This window comes from Crocodylus siamensis, chromosome 7 (assembly GCF_052110815.1).
Source record: "Crocodylus siamensis isolate JL-2025a chromosome 7, ASM5211081v1, whole genome shotgun sequence".
In the NCBI taxonomy this organism is placed as follows: Eukaryota; Metazoa; Chordata; order Crocodylia; family Crocodylidae; genus Crocodylus; species Crocodylus siamensis.
The window spans coordinates 5,875,440-5,893,416 of NC_143401.1; the positions used below are offsets into that span (position 1 = coordinate 5,875,440).

The window sequence follows — 17,977 nt, forward strand, 5'->3', positions numbered from 1 at the left end:
CGGCGCAGCGTGAAGCAGTTCAAGCCGGGACGTGGCCCCTCGGCTCAGCGGCGCCGCTCGGAGAGAAGGCGAAGCCGAACGTGGTGGGCGTGAAGAGGCAGCCGCAACAGTTGGCTGAGCAAATGGCACCGACTCCTCTGTGAAAACACCACTGCCTCTTCATCTTCTCCCTCCCTCCTCTTTTTTTTTTTGGATACCACCATAAATTAGAGCCTCTGTGAAGAAAACAACATCTGCTTGCCCTTCCCCAGAAGCGTGGCTTGCAAAGGTAGGGAGGGGATCCTCATGCCCCCACCTCCGAATGGGCACCCGCTTCTTTATGGATCCCATTTCTTCCTTGCTTTTGGCGTTTTTTGGATTCCTGTTTTATTGACCCCCCTCCCATTTTCCCACTTTCTCCACCTCCCCCCCACTCCAGCTACTGGTCCCACTCTCTGCGTTGATACTGGTGTCCAGCCAGCACATGGGGAGAGACGTGCTGGGTGGGGTGGGGTGGGGAGCGGACGAGCGGCAGGGGAGAGGTCCGCGGTTACTGCTCCTCATTATCCAGCATATTAAAAAAGAATCTGAAAAGCGATCGCGGTTTTATTACTTGTAAAATATGGGATATAAAATCTAAATACCATTGGGGGGGAAAGAAAAAAATGAGGGAGAGACTTTACTGACAGGATAAAAATTTATGAGTCGTCGTCCTAATAAAACGTGATGCGAGTCGCTGCCGCACCAGCTGCGCCATTTGTTTGCCGCCCTCGGATGTTAATTGTGATCGAGATTCTCGCCCCTCCCCACAGCCCCCGCCCCGAGCTGTCGCTTGAGCCAATTTATGGTGGAAAAAGTTTTCCGAGGGACGGCCAAAGGGAGCAAAGCCCCCGCCGGTCACCGGGCGCGCGAGGCAGGCAGGCGCAGGCCCCGTTTCTGGTTCTCTTGCACGTCCTGGGGCACGATGCTTCCTCCCTGCCCATCTCCAATTCCTTGCGTGGGAAATAGGAAGGTTTTTTGGTGGTTCTTTTTTTTCCATTGCTGCTAAAGTCAGACCCCCCCAGAGCAACCCACCGGTCTGGGCCGAACGCGGCGACACGAAAGGCTCCTGCACGTGGGAGCTATCCGTTTTGGTTCAGCATCGTTGTTGCTGAATCTTTCGCGCCCAAAGGTTGGGTTCCTAACGAACCCATGTTTCATCCAAATGGTGTTCATTAAAAGGCAGAATGAGATGTTGCCTTCCTTCCCAAATACATTTCCCCCTATTTTCTAAGTTTCTACTTGGGTCAGAAATAAAAAAAAAAAAGCCCATTATTTGTGTCCCTACAGGAGAAGGGTCGCTGGTTCCTCCCGCTCTTTGTCGGCTTTGTCCGAGGGGCAGGGACCTGCCCAGCTATGTCTTGCTCCAAGGTGTAGCACGGCGGGGACTGGCACTGGGGAAGGCCCTCTGGGCGCTGCTGTGATACAGTGCGGAGGGAGGTAGGAGCCAGGTGGCTAAGGGCCAGTGTAGAGCTGCCTCCGCCTCTTGTACCGAGCTCCCAAAGCAGGCCCCGTTTGGGCGTTCCTGGCTGGCGCTCCACACGGGGACCGACTGGATGCCAGATGTGGAGCAAGCCCAGGGTGAGGCAGCTTAGCACCAAGATCCAGGGGAGCCGTGGAGCTGGGGCTGGATTTCAGAGTGAAGAAGGGGCCAAAAAACCGTGATTTTGAACTTTGGGGCTTGTTTGACCTGGAGTCACAGAGCTGGACCTGCAGGGAGCTCTCTTGGAGCTGGGGAGGGAGGGCTGGGGTTTGGCGCAGTATCCCAGCACTGACACTGGCCTGGGGCTTTGTGAGCTGGGAGAAGGCAAGAGCACTGTGGCCTTGCAGGGGCCTTGCATGTGTCTTGCAGGGGCCCGAAATGCAGGTTTTGTGGGGTCTGATCACAGCTCATGGGAGGGAGTGTGGCGTAATAGCCACGGGACCGTGAGATGCATTCGGTTTGCAGCCATGAAGGGAAGGTGGGATTGGGATGCAGGTCTTTGCAGAAGGAGGTGTACTCTGGTGGTTCAAAAAGGCCTCGGGCGCCAGCTCAGCTGAGTTTGTGGGGCCTGCAGGAGAGGCCATTGCCCTGCCCGCCTATACTGATTCAGTGTAAGAAATGTGACGGGCAGGCAGGAGAACAGCATGGGCTGCCTGTCCGGCGGAGAAATGCTTAGCAATTACATTGCTTTCCTCAGGCTGCACCTCGCACCCTTCTTGCTGAAATGCGTCTGGTTCTGGGGTGGAGCGTCCCTGGTCTTCCCGAGGAAGGCAGCTCTCAGGCACACTGTAGGTAGCCAGGAGGGGGAGAAAGGCACTGCTTGGGGTGGGGAGAGTGTTATGGGAGCCTGGGGTAATACCTCCCCAGGGAGCCAGCACTTGCAATGGCCCTAGTGCCTAGCTGGGGTCCTGGATAGGGGAATCGCCTCCCAGAGGAGAGCTCCCATGACTAATGCAGTCACAGGGGACTAGGGCTGGGATGGTGATCACCCTGTCACTCAGCAGCCATGTTCCTTAGCCCTGCTCAGGGACCTTGGGGTCAATGCCGACTCCAGCCCCCAACGGAGCCCCTGCTCTTGCAGCCCGTGCCTGCCCGCACTGCTCTAGGGCATGGGGGCACCAGCCCTCACTTGAGAAACTTTCTCGTGCCCCATTCATTAGGCTCACCATTACCTTTACCTGGGGAGGGGCCATCTCCTCCTTCACTAGGGCCTGGCGCCCCTGTGATCCCCCCAGGGAAACGAGGCATCCATTAGAGGCTGACCGTGCTGCCTCCCTCTGCTGTTAGCCTGCTCATTACCAGCGTATCCGGGGCACCGCAGAGGCAGGAGGGAGCGGGAGAGACTCGGCTAAAAGCCCAACAGATTCCCCCTGAGGGAATCCCCCCCTCTCCCAGCCTAATGGCATCACTCCTTCCAAGGCTCAGATCATTCGAGGCGCGAGGCAAGGGAATTTAATTGCAGTGGAAAGGTTCAGGGGCTGGAGAAACATCTTCCCCTTCGGCAGGAATTAATGCAAAAGCAATTGCCTTCCGTTTGCACTCCCCAGCTGGCCATGTGCACGCCGGGGGCTGGGGAGGCCTCTGCCGCTGCGCTGTGCATAGAGGTATCACGGGGAGTCCATGCGGAGGGTGGAGGGCAGCTTTGCCCAGGGCTGTCGCCATGCAGCGTGCGGCCAGGCTGGGGTGGGCACCGAGCACTGCTAAGCAAGCCAGGGCCTGCAAAGAGGGGATGCTCATGTCTGAGTCTGTGTAGCGGGAGGGGAGGCAGTCGTGGCTTTGTGGCACATGGGCATCAGCCCCAGAGCCGCCGATGGAGGAGAAGGGCAGTGACAGGAGGCGGCTGTGGTGAACGGGTGACAGATGGAGCGTTGGACGGGTATCACTTGCACAGCACGAGCTGGACCACAGGGCTTGTGACCTTCCCCATGGGCCCTCGGATGCTGCTTCTGGGTGGCGGTGGGCCTCATGCTAGCCCCTGGGGGGTATGTGAGGGGTACTTCATCCACCTCCTGCATTTCACTCAGTCCTAAGACTCCTCTCTGCCTAGGATGGGACAGCAGCTCCCCAGAAAACAGCTTGGGAATAAGGAATGTGCAGGGTAATGTCTCTGGTACTGCTTTAATGGCTGATGAGAACCCCCCCAGAGGTGGCTGCATTTTGGCAGCGGAGAAATATTCCCTGCGACTGACTGCTTATCGAATTGTAATTATGCATAATTTTTTTTTTTATATCTGTAACACTCCTTATCTGAGGATTGAAAGCAGCACGGCAGCCTGCCAGCGAAGAGGCAGGAAGCTGGACTCTGAGAACACTTTGCCTTTTGTAGCAGTCTTACCGGAGGATCTCAAAGCACTTTGGGCTGCTGACATGCCCGACCAAAGCCTCCCAAAATGTCCGAGTCAAAGTCAGTAGCTTTATCCCTATTTTACAGATGGCAAAACTGAGGTACGGAGCTACGGGACCTGGCAGAGCCAGGAGGGGAACCCAGGGGTCCTGACTCCTGCTGGACACTTGCTCTGATGACCTGGAGCCTGCAATCCAGCCTGCAGAGATGCATCACACAGCTCAACAGGCTAGGCAAGAGCCTGGGAAGGCACCCCTAGGGTCAAAGGTCATGGGCCAGTGACCCTATCCACCTGCAGCCTCTCTCCAGGAGGGAAGCCAGTGGGGGTGCCGCCCTGCTCCCATTGCAACCAGTGTTCCCAGTAAGAGGCAGCTCCCTCCTGTGGCATGGATGGGAACGGTAGCTTTGCACGCGTTTAGTAGATTCCTGCTTGCTGGGGACAGGAGAGGAGCCCTCCCTGCCTGCGAGTGGGACCTGCCCCCACCCTGCAGAGCCCCCCCAGATCGTGGAGGTGGGTGTTGGGATTGGCCCCCCGGCCCGCTTTGCCTGCACCGGGCTGAACATCTCCCCTCCGCCTCCAGATCCCCCTGATTTTGGAAGAGGAGGAGTTTGAAGCCATATTTCTCAGCTCTGGCTTTGGACACCTGTCTGGATCCAAGGTAAGATTTGGCTTCCAAGCTGTCAGTTCCCGGAGTCCCCTTGAGTGCAGCCCCTCCCAGGGCCCCCTGCCCGGGCGTCCCAGGTCCTCAGCCCCTCCACCAGCTGCAAAGCAGAGCTCCTGCTAATGCCCAAGGATCACTTTAACTCCCTGCCTCCCAGAAGTGAACCCGTCACCCTTGTTCTGTTTAATCAGGGCTTGTCAAGGCCGGGGGGGGGGGGGGGGGGAGTTCAGGTGTGACCTGCCTTCTGCTCTCCAGGGGTGGCTAATTGGATTGAGATGTGTGGGGCTTTGCCAAGCTGTCAGTCAGAGGAGCAGCTGGAACAGGCAGGTTGCTGCTGCCGGCCTAGTTTAGCAGCACCGGCTGGTCGCAGTGCAGAGAACTCACTTTCAGCAGGTAGGGGACACGCCAGCGCAGCGAGAGCAGGAGCCCAGCTCATCAGGGACCTCTGCGTAATTTATTTCCCTCTGCAGCCTCCTGCATCCAGGCTGTGTTTTCTCCAGCTTTGAGGGCTGGCGTTTCTGAGCCGTTCCAGTCCACCTTCACTTGGATCCCTCCCAGGCTGGACTGCAAGCATTGCTGGTTGAGATCCAGCTAGGTCAGCCTGATGGCTAGCACCCAAAAGGGGCCAAAAGGAGCAAGGAGACACCAAATGTGTTCAGGACCGGTTCTATTTCTGTCCTGCCCCTGCGTTTCGTTCTCTGCCTTTGGGAGAATCCCTTCCCTCTCCCGTGCCTCAGTTTCCCCCACCGGAAAAACAGAGGCATTTCTTTTGTGACTCTGGATCCTTCCCTGCCTGTCAAAAGTGCTCTGCAATTTTTGTCTCTGCTGTGCAAATATTTGGGTATCCCTCCTCCCCAAGTTGACTTGAGGGACGAGTCTGAAGGTTTTATTTGAGTTTGGATTTAGGGGAGGCAGCAGCTTTTCGTTCGAAGTGCACGGATGGTTCATTGTGCTGTTAGATCTGCCATTGATAAGATGAATTGCGGTACCGGTACCTAGATTAGTCTAACGGGCACGTGTTATAAACTTAGAGGACAGGTTCTCACTGTTGTAACTGCTGCGGGTCCCTGGCAAGGTGGATGCTGTGGTGAATGCAGACACGCAAACGCACGCTCCTGCCCCAGCACACCAAAAAATAGCCAAGTTTCCCAGCAGAGACAACTGCAAACTGCTGACGCGCGCAAAATAAATTATTGCTAATTGGATCAAAACATCTCAGTGTCTTTGTTTCCCTGCTACAATTCACCATAAAGCCTGATTAGAGGGAAAATAACGGAGGCTTAATTTTGTTTTAACCCTTCAAGTCCCTTCTGCATATGCCAGGCCTTGCAGAAGGGAACATCTGGCCAGCATCTAGCAACCCTGAAGGCGTTAATTGATCTTTGACTTCTTCATGGCCTGGCTTCAAGATCTCACCTGGAGAATCCAGCTGTGTGCGGGCTGGGGCAGAGAGTGTCTGATACCTAGAAAGTCATCAAACGCAGTTGCTTTGCTTGTATCATTAAGGACTTTCAAAAGAGATGCATGCTGTGCTAACATCACTGAAATTTTGCATTAGTCAGGCTAGAAGCCGTGAACATTAATAAGGTGCATGTTTAATTAAATATCTTTTCTCCCCCTTCCTCTCCGAAGGAATAGGTTGCAGTTAAACACTGCTCTTTAAATGCACGCCAAGAATTTTGGAGTAAAATATGAAAAGCCCAAGTTCCCTTCTAATATTAACTGTAATGAGATAAACTTAATTGAACATTTTACGATGTCATACTCATTTCCCTTTTTAATTAGGTCCTTCTTCCATAACAACATGAAACCATATGATTGTGAACCTCCATGAGCTGTTCATTATGGAAAGCACTGAAAACTAAAATTAGCAAGAAGTTATTAAGGCACCAATGTGGCGCTTCATCAGAGCTTTTAGGAGCCCATTAAAAGCCGGGCCTTGAGAGGGAAAGCAAGAGTCCTTGCAAGAGGCAGGCAGAGCATGGATGGATCTTTCCTCCTGAGTCCCGCCTGGTAGGGCACCGGAAGGGACTGTGGTTTGCCGCCGTCTTGTCTGGTTGAAACCGGGCACTGCTGGGATGGCAGTCTGAATTAGGCTCATTTCCACCTCTCTCTAGGTGGACTCTGGTGCTGTGCTCGCTGCCTATGCCGAAGGCAGGTCAGCTTTTCTCTCCGTAAGAGGTACAGCTACCCCCTTCCTGCTCAGGACTAGAAGAGGCCAGGTGATACCCTGAGCCCTGCACATCTAGATGTGGAGCTTTTTGCTTCAAGGATTTCTGCAGTAACGCTCACGGCTGTAGCTGGCCCCCTGGTTTTGGGGCCGTGCTCCAAGCCACTCTGTGACATCTGAATGCAAGGCCCTCAACTCCCGCCTGGGCGTATGAATCCTTCAGGGGCTTGCTGCATGCAGCGATGCCTACTGCGAAGGGGGGCTGTGCCCATTTGCCCTGTATCCTAGGTGCAGCCAGCCCGCTGCCGCTCTAACAGATACGGACAGGGGCACGCTGTAGCTCGAGCACGCCGGCTCTAATGAGCCGATGCAATGCCGAGCCTTGGAAACATGATGGATGGCTTAGTGTCCGGCAGAGGTTGCTGCACATCTAATCATGCTCTTAGCATTCGCCGTGGGCACTGTCTCGCTGTTCAAGCGGATGGGGTCGGGGGACCTTCCAGCTGTATGCCCACCCCTCCCCGAAGCAGCGTGCACCCCACATCCCCTCTGTGGGGTCTGGGGTCTTGGCTCCCCAGGTTGGCAGCATTGAGGGAGAGGGGTCTTGGCATACATGGGGACCGGCCCAAAGCCAGCCCTGGCTCAGAGAAGACTTGGGCTAAAAGTCCCTCGCTGCCTGATTTTTTTTCTCCCCCTTTCTCCTTCTCTGCAGCCTGGGAAGCTGGAATTAATCTCGTTTAGCAACGTAAACAACCTAATAAAATAAAAAAAGGGAAGAAAGATGAGCTACCACTTTGATTTAACGACCTTGTCATTAGGGATTCATTAGATATTCATGGCAGTAGGCGGGATGATGGCAGAAGTGTTTAGTATGCAGGCAGGCACGCAGGCCAGCCTTCCCCTCGGTCCCTGGGGGAGCCCCACTGCCCCGGATGCAGCATGGAGAGCAGGGCGTTAGCCTGTGTTGGCTTCCCTTCCCTCAGCTTGAGGCGCAACCAGGCTCAGTAAAGCACCCAGGAGACTGGCAGGGTGAGCCACTTATTCCTAGCAGGGCAGGTGACTGGTGTCTGGGCTCCCCGGGTCTGTAATGCATGTGCTCTTGCCCTCTTCCCTCTCCAGTGCTATTCCCCATTTCACAAATGGCAAGCTCAGGCACAGACATGGTGGCCCAGATCCCCAGAAGCAGGTGGGTACCTGCCTCCAGTGGGAACTGGGCCTTTGCAGACCAGGACTTAAGTGACTTGCCCAAGGTCACAGGGGAGCAGGGAATCAAACCCTGGTCTCCCGAGTCCTGGGGCAGCCTTCCTTATTTGCCTGCTCTGCATTGGCGCCCGTGCCTGCTGCATCCAAGGGCCTTGCCCAGCAGTGGCTCCAGAGCCTGGGGCTCTGTAGCAGAGGTGGTGTGGCCTGCTGGAAGGAGCATCAACCTGGGCTCACACCTTGGGGGATTCTTCCAGTGTCTTCTTGCATAGCCCCAAGCAGTCATTGTCCCTCTCCATGCCGTGGCTTCCCCTGGCTGCCTGAATCGTAGCATCAGGGCAGCTGAGAGGGTTGTTAGTGAATGGCTCTGAGTCCTTCAGATGTGTCTAGCGCTGCATGGAGGTTGAAGGGCTGAATGCAGACTTGCCTCTCTGCACAGGAGCAGGGCAGTGGAGCGGGGAGCAACCTGGAGCCATCAGAGCCGGGGCGGAGGGGAGCGATGTGACCACTGGGATCAATGCTTGGGTCTTCTGGGCTCTACCCCCTACCCCACACTGTCTACTGAATTCAGCCATAAAACTAATTTAAAAGCAAGGGATATAATCCAGGTGGGTGTCCCCTCTCTGCAGCCCAGCATACCTGGGACTAGTGCCCCACAACCCTCCTTAGCTTCTTCCTTAGGTACTGGCTTGCTGAGACTTGCTAAGTGCAAGAGGTGGGCAGTGGGAGGAGGGGAGGAGCCGATGTTCTTGCTTCCCCCCTCTGATTTTTTTTCCTTTCATCTCCTTCGTTGCAAAGTGTCGGAGCTTGATGCAGAGCTGAAAGCCTGCGGGGAGCCCTGGGGTGCCCCTTTCTGCCAGGCATACCTGGTGCCGGCTGGGGGGAGTTGCGGGGGTATGAGAAGTGCTTTTCACTGCAGTGTTCTCCGAGTCCTTCTCTCGCTTATCCTGAGTGACATCCCTGGGCCCCAAATCGATTCCCAGGATAATTGAATCCGGAGTGTAAGTACACACAGATGTGTGGAGTGAGGCTGATGCTTTCCCTGGCTCTCCTAACAGGGGACACAAACAGGTGCTGGCTGGCATGCAGAGAGGGTCCTGCACTTCGGGCCATGGGGAGGACAAGGCCCGTAGGAAGAGGGCAGACTGAGGGCCACTCACATGATCGGGGGGCAGCAGGGCAGGCCCTACGAGGACAGGCTTTGGGACCTGAACCTGTTCAGCCTCCACAAGAGAAGGCTGAGGGGGATCTAGTGGCCTGTTACAAACTATTCAGAGGGGACCAGCAGGCACTGGGGGAGTCCCTGTTCCCCTGGGCACGACCAGGAGTGACCAGAAATAATGGTCACAAGCTGGCAGAGGGGAGATTTAGGCTGGATATCAGGAGACATGACTTCACAGTCAGGGCGGCTAGGATCTGGAACCAACTTTCAAGCGAAGTGGTGCTGGCTCCTACCCTGGGGGTGTTTCAGAGGAGGCTGGATGTACACCTTGCCGGGGTCGTTTGACCCCAGTACTCTTTCCTGCCATGGCAGGGGGTCGGACTAGATGATCTGCTCAGGTCCCTTCTGACCCGACCAACTATGAAACTATGAGCTATGTATGCAGGGAGGCTGGTGTCAGGGTAGAAGAGGCAGACAAGGCTCTTTGGGTAAATCTGCTATCTTTTATTAGACCAACTCAAAGGGTGGAAGGGTGCGTTCTTCTCCGAGAGTGGAGGAGAGGGTACAGGAGGCTGCAAGGAGATGTGTCACTCCTCCCTTCAACTCAACACTGCGGTGAAACTGGGGTTGTCCCGTGTCTGGCTCATACTCAGCTAGATAATCCAGCTCTGTCTGCCCGACGTCACTCAGTGAGGCAGGTCCCTGGGGGCTGTTGTCACGATGGACCTGCTTCGCCTGGAGGATAACACCCCCTGGTATAAAATATGCTGGTTTCGGTGCCGTTTGTCCATGCCCATCCTAGAGTTGCATTGGCTCAAGGCAAACAGGTTGGTGCTCCCTCGTCACAGTAGCAAGGTCCTGACATAGTCTTTGTAGGTGCTGTCCCAGGATAGCTGGAAGTCTGCCTGCTCCAGGTCTTGGTCTTGATCAAGGTAGTGTCAAGAACTGAAGTAGATTATACCAGAGCACGTGGTCATCTGTGCATGTCTGGGGAGCCTGACTTTCTTTTTAAACCCCAGGAACGCTGTGTGGCTCATCAGATGTTGGGTACCACATCCTTCCAGTCCGGGGCAGGCTCAGAAGGGGCAAGCGTTTTCCTCACGCCAGGTCCCACTGGGGAGGGGTGATGCTCTCATTATAATGTCAGGCATCGCTAGGACAGGGCCTGGGACCACCATGGATTGTGAGGCCAGGAGAGACCCATGCCTGACCTGCAGTCTGATACGGGCTCCCAACTTCCCTGCTTGGACTAGAACAAGCTTGTAGGATAGTGGCTCTCGGCCTTTTTAGATTTGAGGCACCCCTTATTTGACTCAAGGCACCCTTTGGAAAATGCTGGCTCTTAGTTTTTTCACTCATTTTTTGATTACAGAGACATACCAGAGCAAGTCTTTTGTTGCGAAGAACTCGGAAAGATTATAGCAGGTCAGGAGCTTTTGATTCCTAGTTGAAATCTTCCATGTTTCAGGGGTGTAGTTGGTAGTCGTGTTGGTGTGAGACACAAAGAAATGCAAAGCTCTAGACCTCGTGGTTCGGAGAGGATACCTTTTATGAGACCAATTAAGAAATTGCCAAAAAAAAAAATTAGTTTGAAGAAAAAGATTTTTTTTTTTGCCATTACTTGGTTGCTCTAACACAGGGGTGGGCAAAATGTGGCCCGCGGGCTGGATGTGGCCTGGCAGGCCATTTTATTTGCCCTGCGGGGCCCCTAAAAAATTTAGAAAATTAATATTTATCTGCCCCTGGCTGCCTGTCATGCAGCCCTCGATGGCTCGCCAGAACTCAGTAAGTGGCCCTCCACCCAAAATAGTTCACCCTGGTCTAATAAAAGGCATCCTCTCTGAACCACGGGTTCTAGAGTTTTGCATTTCTAGTTGAAACCCCTGGGCTGATCTTGTGAATTGTGTTTGCGCACCGACCAGGGCTACCATGGTATGGCAACCTGGAAAGGATCTCCAGGCACCCTGGGGTGTCACGGCACCCTGGTCGAAAGTCACTGCTCTAGGGAAACAGCCCCTCCTGCTTTAACAATCTCCAGGGGTGGAGAATCCATCTCAACCCCTGATGGCTCGGTCTAGCGGGTGCTGTTGTTAAAACCGTGGCGTTTCTTTTCGAGCCCGAGTTCCTCTTCAGGTGCCATCTCCAGCTGCCCAGACCCTGCTATCGCCCTGTACGCTGGGCTGGAGGAACATGTTCCTGCTGATAGTACTTAGTGACTTGGACCAAGTAACACCCTACTCTCTTTTTGGCCTGGCTTACATGCCAGGGTTTTGCTACCGTAGCTGTGATGGTTGTTCTGGCTTGGAGCTATACTTGCAAAACCCCCGTGTTGTCCATGCTGTAAGTGCCTGTGGTGGGGCTGTAGCTGTGCCCCTTTCTTGCGGACGTGTGTCTTTGCATGGGGGCTGCGCTCGCAGAGCTCTGGACCAGCCGACTGAGGGACCCCGCTCTGTGGCAGGAGGTGCCTGGGAAGCAAATTCTGCAAACCTGTCCCTGTTGGACTGGAGACTAGCCATGACAAGAGGTGGGGTGAACCCAGTGGTGCTTGGGTCTCTGCTCAAAGCCATAGGACCAAGCACTTTCCCGCAGCTCACCAAGGGGGAGAGCTGGCTCCCAGCTGCAGCGTGCGAGAGGAAGGAGGCACAGAGCCATCTCTGCTTCCCCGTCGTGACACCTCACACATGCAGCCAGCTCCTTTTTAATGGGGGAAACTAGCATGGAAAGAGGAACACAGGAGCTGCTGACTGCCCCTGGGGTGAGTGGCTTTGCACCATGATTGTGTCTCTGTCTCATGAAACAAGATCAGCCAGCTTCCTGCCTCAGCATGGTGTTTCCTCTGCTAATGCAATCCCAGCGTGTCAGGGTTACCCCGTCAGGGACTCCTCTTCTGCATCCGTGCCCCTGAACTCCACTTCTGCCCCTCGCTGGGCCTTGATTCATTGTGGGGGTTAGCCCCTTTGAAAGCAATTGAAAGGCAATGGATGTAATCCAGGTGGGTGCCCCCTGTCTCTGCCACAGAGCTTTCCTCTTACATCTAGGAGGCTGCTGATGCTTGTGAAATGCATTGGTTGCATTCGCCATGGACCTGATCCATACCGAGAATAGCCTCACCTCCCTGAACCGCCTCTGCAGCGCTGCAAGCTTCCCTCACCCCCTAATGCTCAGTTCCCTTATTCCCAGGTGGATTCCCAGGTGGCAGTGAGCTGTCACCGACTGATGCGCAGTGGTAAGCAGGGTCGGGACATGGGGGCTGTTTGGTGAAGGAGTTTCTGAGCTCTTGGCAAAGTGCGGGCTGGGACGGTGGACAGTGTCGTGGTGTCTCCTTGTTCAAGACAGAGCAGCAGCACCAGCCTTGCCATGGGAGCCACTGGATGCTCCAAGGTATTGCCAATCCTCGTGTCATTGAAAAAAATGATGTTTATTTAGTAGCTGCTGCTGTTCGTGGTGCCACAAACCCGTGTCACAGGGCAGGACTGCCGTGCGCTCGGTCCTTGCTATTGCACTGACCCGTCTCGTGCATGCCCGTGACCCATGTAAGGCCTTGAACTGGGGAAATCTGTAGCTCAGAGTCTGAGGGCTCGTCCATGCGGTGTCAGTGGTGAGTCCCAGGGGAGACGGGCTTGAGCTCACCTGTGATTTCATAGCCAGGAGTTTGTCCGTGAGGCTGATTCAGGCTTCCCCCAGTGTCTGCCCTGACCTTGGGGCCATGGGCTTCAGAGCGAGGGCTGGGGACGAGCCCGGGTCAGCCAGCATTGGGGTGTGCCAGCAGACTCAGCTGTGGGGCCCCATCCTCCCCGGGACATGCCGAAAGCCCCGGTGCACGCCAGCCCCGAGTCACGACGGCTTCCTCGGTGCCTGCAGCAGTCTTGCACCCTCCGCGGATCAGGCCCAGAGGAACGCGTGCCCGCTCAGGATGGAGGGCATCTCATCTGATCCATCATCTCTGACAGCAGCTAGCCCCACGCGCCTCGGTGGGAGTCATAGGAACAGCACAGCAGGCAGATGAAGGATAATCTGTCCCCTGCTTTCTGTCTCCTCCCAGTCTGTAAATGCTTTGAGATTGGCTTAAAGCCCGAAGCACGATATTTAATATCCCTTCCCCAACGTTTGTTTGCATGATCCATTATCGCTCCAGATAGTTCTAGTTTCCATCTCCCCATCCAATCTCTCCTTGCATTTTGTCTTGTGGCCTCTGGGACTTCTGGCAGCAATGAGATCCACCGCGAGTCTAATTAAAGGGTCGTCTGGAATTGGTTTTGAATATGCCACCTTCTTAATCGCGTCGGATGTCCCCTGGGTCTTGAATTAGAGAAAAGGGCACTTCACGCGCACACATCCTGGCAGGTAGGTTACATGTGCACGCTGCTGCCCGCTGCTGAATGGATTTGGAGCTGCTCTGCCATAGGTCCTGGGCCCCGTCCTGCTACAAGATAATAACGGAGACTCCTTCAACCTGAGTACCGGGGGCTCTGTGTTTTGAACTGGCAGATCTGCGTTCCCATCCAGTCTCAGAGCGGGCAGCCCAGTGATGCATCTCACGTGGGTGGCCCTGACTTTGTTGCACTGTTACAATGAAGTGGAGCCCCTTCATCCCAGCCCACTGACTCATCGCGTCCTGCTGGCTGCGTCCCTGGTCCTGCAGAGGAAACAGCTTGCTCCTCCTGGTAAGGCGTAGTGAATGCAAGCACCCTGGGCCCCGGCAGCAAGGGTGCAGCTGGGCTCCTAGATGGAGCAGAGCAGTAGCTTCTCTCTCAGAGTCCAACCGGGAACCTCTCGCGCACGGCGGCACGTTCGCGCAGGAGATCAAAGCACCATGCTCTGAGGGGGAGTCCGAAAAGCCCAGAAAACCCAGCGAATCATCTGCTCGCTGCCCGGCTTATGATTTTCAAAGGATGGGACTAAAAGGCCAGGGATAGGACAGCTGTCGTCACAGCAGGGAAGACAAGCCTGGGGATCTCAGAGAGTAGCGACACTTCCCGGAAAACTTCCCTCTGTTTGTTTGGGGTCAGCTGGAACCTGTCGTGCGTGTGTGCATGAGCTGCCAGAGCCTGAGTGCCTCCCTGGGTGCCTGTGCTAGCTTTGGTCTCTCAGGTGTGTTGTACAGCATGTTATAAGTAGCAGGGAGCTGGTGGCAATGGTGGCTGGAGTGCGTGCAACTTTGCTGGGCCGTGCATTGGTGTGGTATGACTGATGATGGCGACAGGGTCAGGGACGACCTTCCAAGGGGATGTGTGTCCAGAGGTTTGTTAACCGGCATTTATCTGCTAGTAGGGTCTCTCCAGGGCAGGATTAGACCTGCTATGGGCAGGTGCCTGGTGAATGCGAGACTTCTGCTAGGCTTTGCCTGCCTCGATGTGCATCTCATCAGCAGTTTTCACGCTCTGATGCAGCCGTGCTCTCCTTTTGGCTTTTTGTCCATTACAAGTACCTATGTGCTGCGATAGTGCCCCGGAGCAGGCCAAGCTCTCACTGTGATGGATGCTGTACAGCCATCAGACAGCTCCGATCCTGACCCCAGAGACCCAGTCGTGGGCTAAAGCTCCACGGTGCTTCAGCCCAAACGAAACACCCACCAAAACTGCAATCCTGGATCTATGCAGCTTACATGATGCTGCCTCCCCGGCTTGGGGGGTTTGCTCTTGGAGCCAAGAAATGGGTAAAAAAGAGGGGGCCGCTAAGAGATTGGGGATTCATTTGGGGGAGAACATCAGTGAGAGACGCCACTCACCTCCCTCACTCTTTGCCCCCACACTGCCACCGGTGCGCTTCGACTAGCAGAACCCCGAGAAAATGAGTTTTTAGCTCTGTGCCGGACGCTGGCAATCTTGTGATCAATAAATAAAATTTAAAACCGTTTAATTGCCCGGAATTGTGTCCCAGGCTTAATTACTTCACCTGGACCTCGGAATTGATTTTTAAACTTTCACCCCTGCTTTAAGAGCATATATATATATATATATATATATAGCTGTGCCTGTGCCAATGTGACTGCTGCCGGGACCCGAGGGGAGTTTTTCCTGCTTAATTTCAATTAAAATTTCTAGATTACACGGAACTGGGGACATTAAAAAGCACTCTGGAAGGCTCTGTGATTGAAGGCACTTCCTCCAAGCAGACAGGCTATCAAGTGCTCTCTGAAAGACTTTTAATATAAATACTCTGAATTGCTATAATAACTTATGGTGGGTGAGCTGAGCAAGGCCCTACCTGAAATCAGTCCATGGTGTAAGAGGCAGCCCCTGCCTCGGACCCTTTTATGGTTTAAGTAGATGAGTGGGAAATGGAAGGTGGTTGTTCCCATTTTACACGTGGGGAAGCTGAAGCTCAGTGGGTGCATCTACATGAGATGCTTAATGCGCAGTGGGCTAATAACGCTGTGCAGTAGCGTGCAGGGCCAAAACCGTGCTAATATGCTACTGGGCTGTAGTATTAGGCTACTGCGCAGCGAGCATCACTAAAAAAACATGCGCCGGCGCTACTGTGCAGTAATTGTAGCTATTGCGCATTTAGTTAGCACTTCAGTAAGGAAGTACTAAACTAAATGTGCAGTAATTGCTGCGCATTAATGAATGTGTAGATGCGCCCAGTGAGAGGAAGTGACTTGCCTGAGGTTACTCTGGGAGCCCGTGGCAGAGCCATGTGACAGCACAGCCCTCCTGGGTCCCAGTCTAGTGCCCTGACCGGTGTCCCAAGAGCATTTCAAATTGAAGTGGGCACTTTGCCCCATTCTCATTCCCACACCCAGGTAAGTCGATGGGAGTCTTTCCATTGGTTTCTAGGGGTTTTGGATCAGGCCCTCTGAGCCACATACTGATCTTCATCACCCCCATGTGAATGGGGAATAAACCTCAGTGGAGTTCATCCAAAAGCCTAGTCAGGGCTCTGGAGACTAGTCTTCCCTGCTGCCGCTGTCCACCAAAATGGGCAGCAAAGCCTGCTTCAAAGTGACGGAGAAGACCTGCTCCAAAGCCCCCAGAAACCAGTGCCGCTGACTTGATATACCTTCTCCCTTTAGAGCTAGTCCAGCAGCTAAGAGGTGTTCAGTACAGGGAGGGCGTTGTCGGTGTATTTATGCCTGCCTCGTCCTTGGGTCCAGACACGAGGTACCGGGAATAAATGGAAAGATCAGTTTAATTTCAAGCTCCATTAGGAACATGGGGACAAGGAGACAGAGGAAGACAGAGGCTTTCGCGAGCCCGATGGCGTGGTGCTGCAATGCCGGCCCTGCTTCTTGGGAGGGGGTAGCTGAGCACTATGAGAAATGATCAAGGGTTCCCTCTGGAGGGACGGGTGGCTTCAGTGCAGCCTCCATCTGCCCCTCCTTGGGGACAGGGATGGGGTGAGTGGGGAGAAGGTCTTGGGTGGTGAAGAAGAGAGTTTCCTTTTGGCATTTCCCACCATTTATCACCTGCCATCTGCCCTGCTGGATTCAGGACAGCGTCCGCACAGCAGTGGGGCCAGACCCGCTATAACCCCTGCAGTCTCCTGGCCCAAGGGGTGCAAAGAGCCGTGTAGGGCCCAGGCAGCCATGGCCTATCTAACAGGGCTTGGAGATCATACCCTATGCTCTCTTTTATGGCCGGGTCATCTCAGCGAACTGCAGGTTTGGGCTTTGCGTGGGGGCGGCGTGCCGAGTCTAACGGGAACGTTGGTAAAGCTCAAGCACCGGGAGCTGGATGCGGGTCCCTGCATCATGGTGGGGACTTGCTTTCAAAGTGGGAACTGGTGCCACCAGCACCCAGGTGCCATCCACCAAGTAGAACCAGCTTCGGCAGGGCTGAGCCCAAGGGACAGCAGGTATTTTGCAGGGAGAGAGCGTGGTCCATTAGCTCTGGCTTCTTTCCTCAGCGCTGAGCGGCTGTAATTAATCATTCATCCAGCCCCGGGTTCCCTTGGCATTGTTTAGAGGGAGTAATTATCCCTCTATCGGGCTCTTCCATTTCATTGCTGCCTGGCCAGCCAGCGTCCTCCGCTCCTTCGCTCTGTGCCCCCGCCCCAGATGCTCAAAGAAGTGACTCCTGCGTGAGTTGAAAGCAAACTTTTGACAAGTTGATCAATGAAGCCTGCAGCGGAGTCAGCCGGGGAGCATGGAGAAGGAGGGAATTAGAGCAGAAAAGCGGGGCCGAGAGAAGCGCCCTCTCTAATGGAGCGCCGGCGCGGACTGGCATCCGATACTAGGCAAGCGTGAGCACAACCCTTAGTGAATGCCCCAGAGAGACATCCCTCCGAGCTCCCTGGCCCGCTCCCCTGCTTTCCGTGTAAGGCTGCCCCCATGCATAATGCAGAAGCCGGTTTAAAAGGGGACCACTCTCCCCACATGGTCCTGGGGGGACTGAGCTTTTGAGGGGGGCGGCGTGGTGCCTTTGCTGCCGAGCTGGCTTGGCTTGCATCGGTCTGTCTGACAGCGTGGTGGGGATGAATGGGTTCTCCCATTGCTGAAGTGCTCTAGAGCCCCGCAGGAGGGGTAGAGTAGTGGCTCTCAACCCTGTAAGGCTCAAGGCTCCCTCAGGAAAAAGTCAGCTCTCAGTTTTCGCTCTTTTTTTGACTGTAAAATAATAAGCTGGCAATTTTTCTGTTGCAAGGAACTCAGAAAGACCACGGCTGGCCTGAATGTCTTTAACACGATGGAGTCTTAGCTGGATCATTGGATTTATCTTGTGAACCCTGTTTCCACTCCCAGCAGTGTGGCATTATGTGGCACCCCTGAAAGGATCTCAAGGCAAACCAGGGTTGAGAATTGCTGGTGCTTGGCCCAGCTGCAAATAGCTGCGCCAGGGGAGCACCCAGGTTGAGAATCGCTGTCCTAAACCTTCCCTCCAGGGAACAAGGCTGTGCGCCCTGCACTTTCCTGACCCCAGTGGGGGTGGCCTGGTTGACGTCTCAGCTGCCCAGGGCTGTTGGCAGCAGGTGTAGTTTATAGCACCCCTTGGGCTGCTTT

The 17,977-nt window shown here is 54.7% G+C and overlaps 1 long non-coding RNA gene across 1 annotated transcript; it reads left to right on the top strand.

Annotated features, from left to right (window-relative positions):
* Positions 1 to 3,766: 3,766 nt before the first annotated feature.
* On the top strand, positions 3,767 to 5,697 carry LOC149859413 (uncharacterized). Its single transcript, XR_016443601.1, has 3 exons — positions 3,767 to 4,206; positions 4,427 to 4,504; positions 4,978 to 5,697. It is a non-coding gene; the product is annotated as an uncharacterized LOC149859413 (long non-coding RNA).
* The last annotated feature ends 12,280 nt before the right edge of the window (positions 5,698 to 17,977 follow it).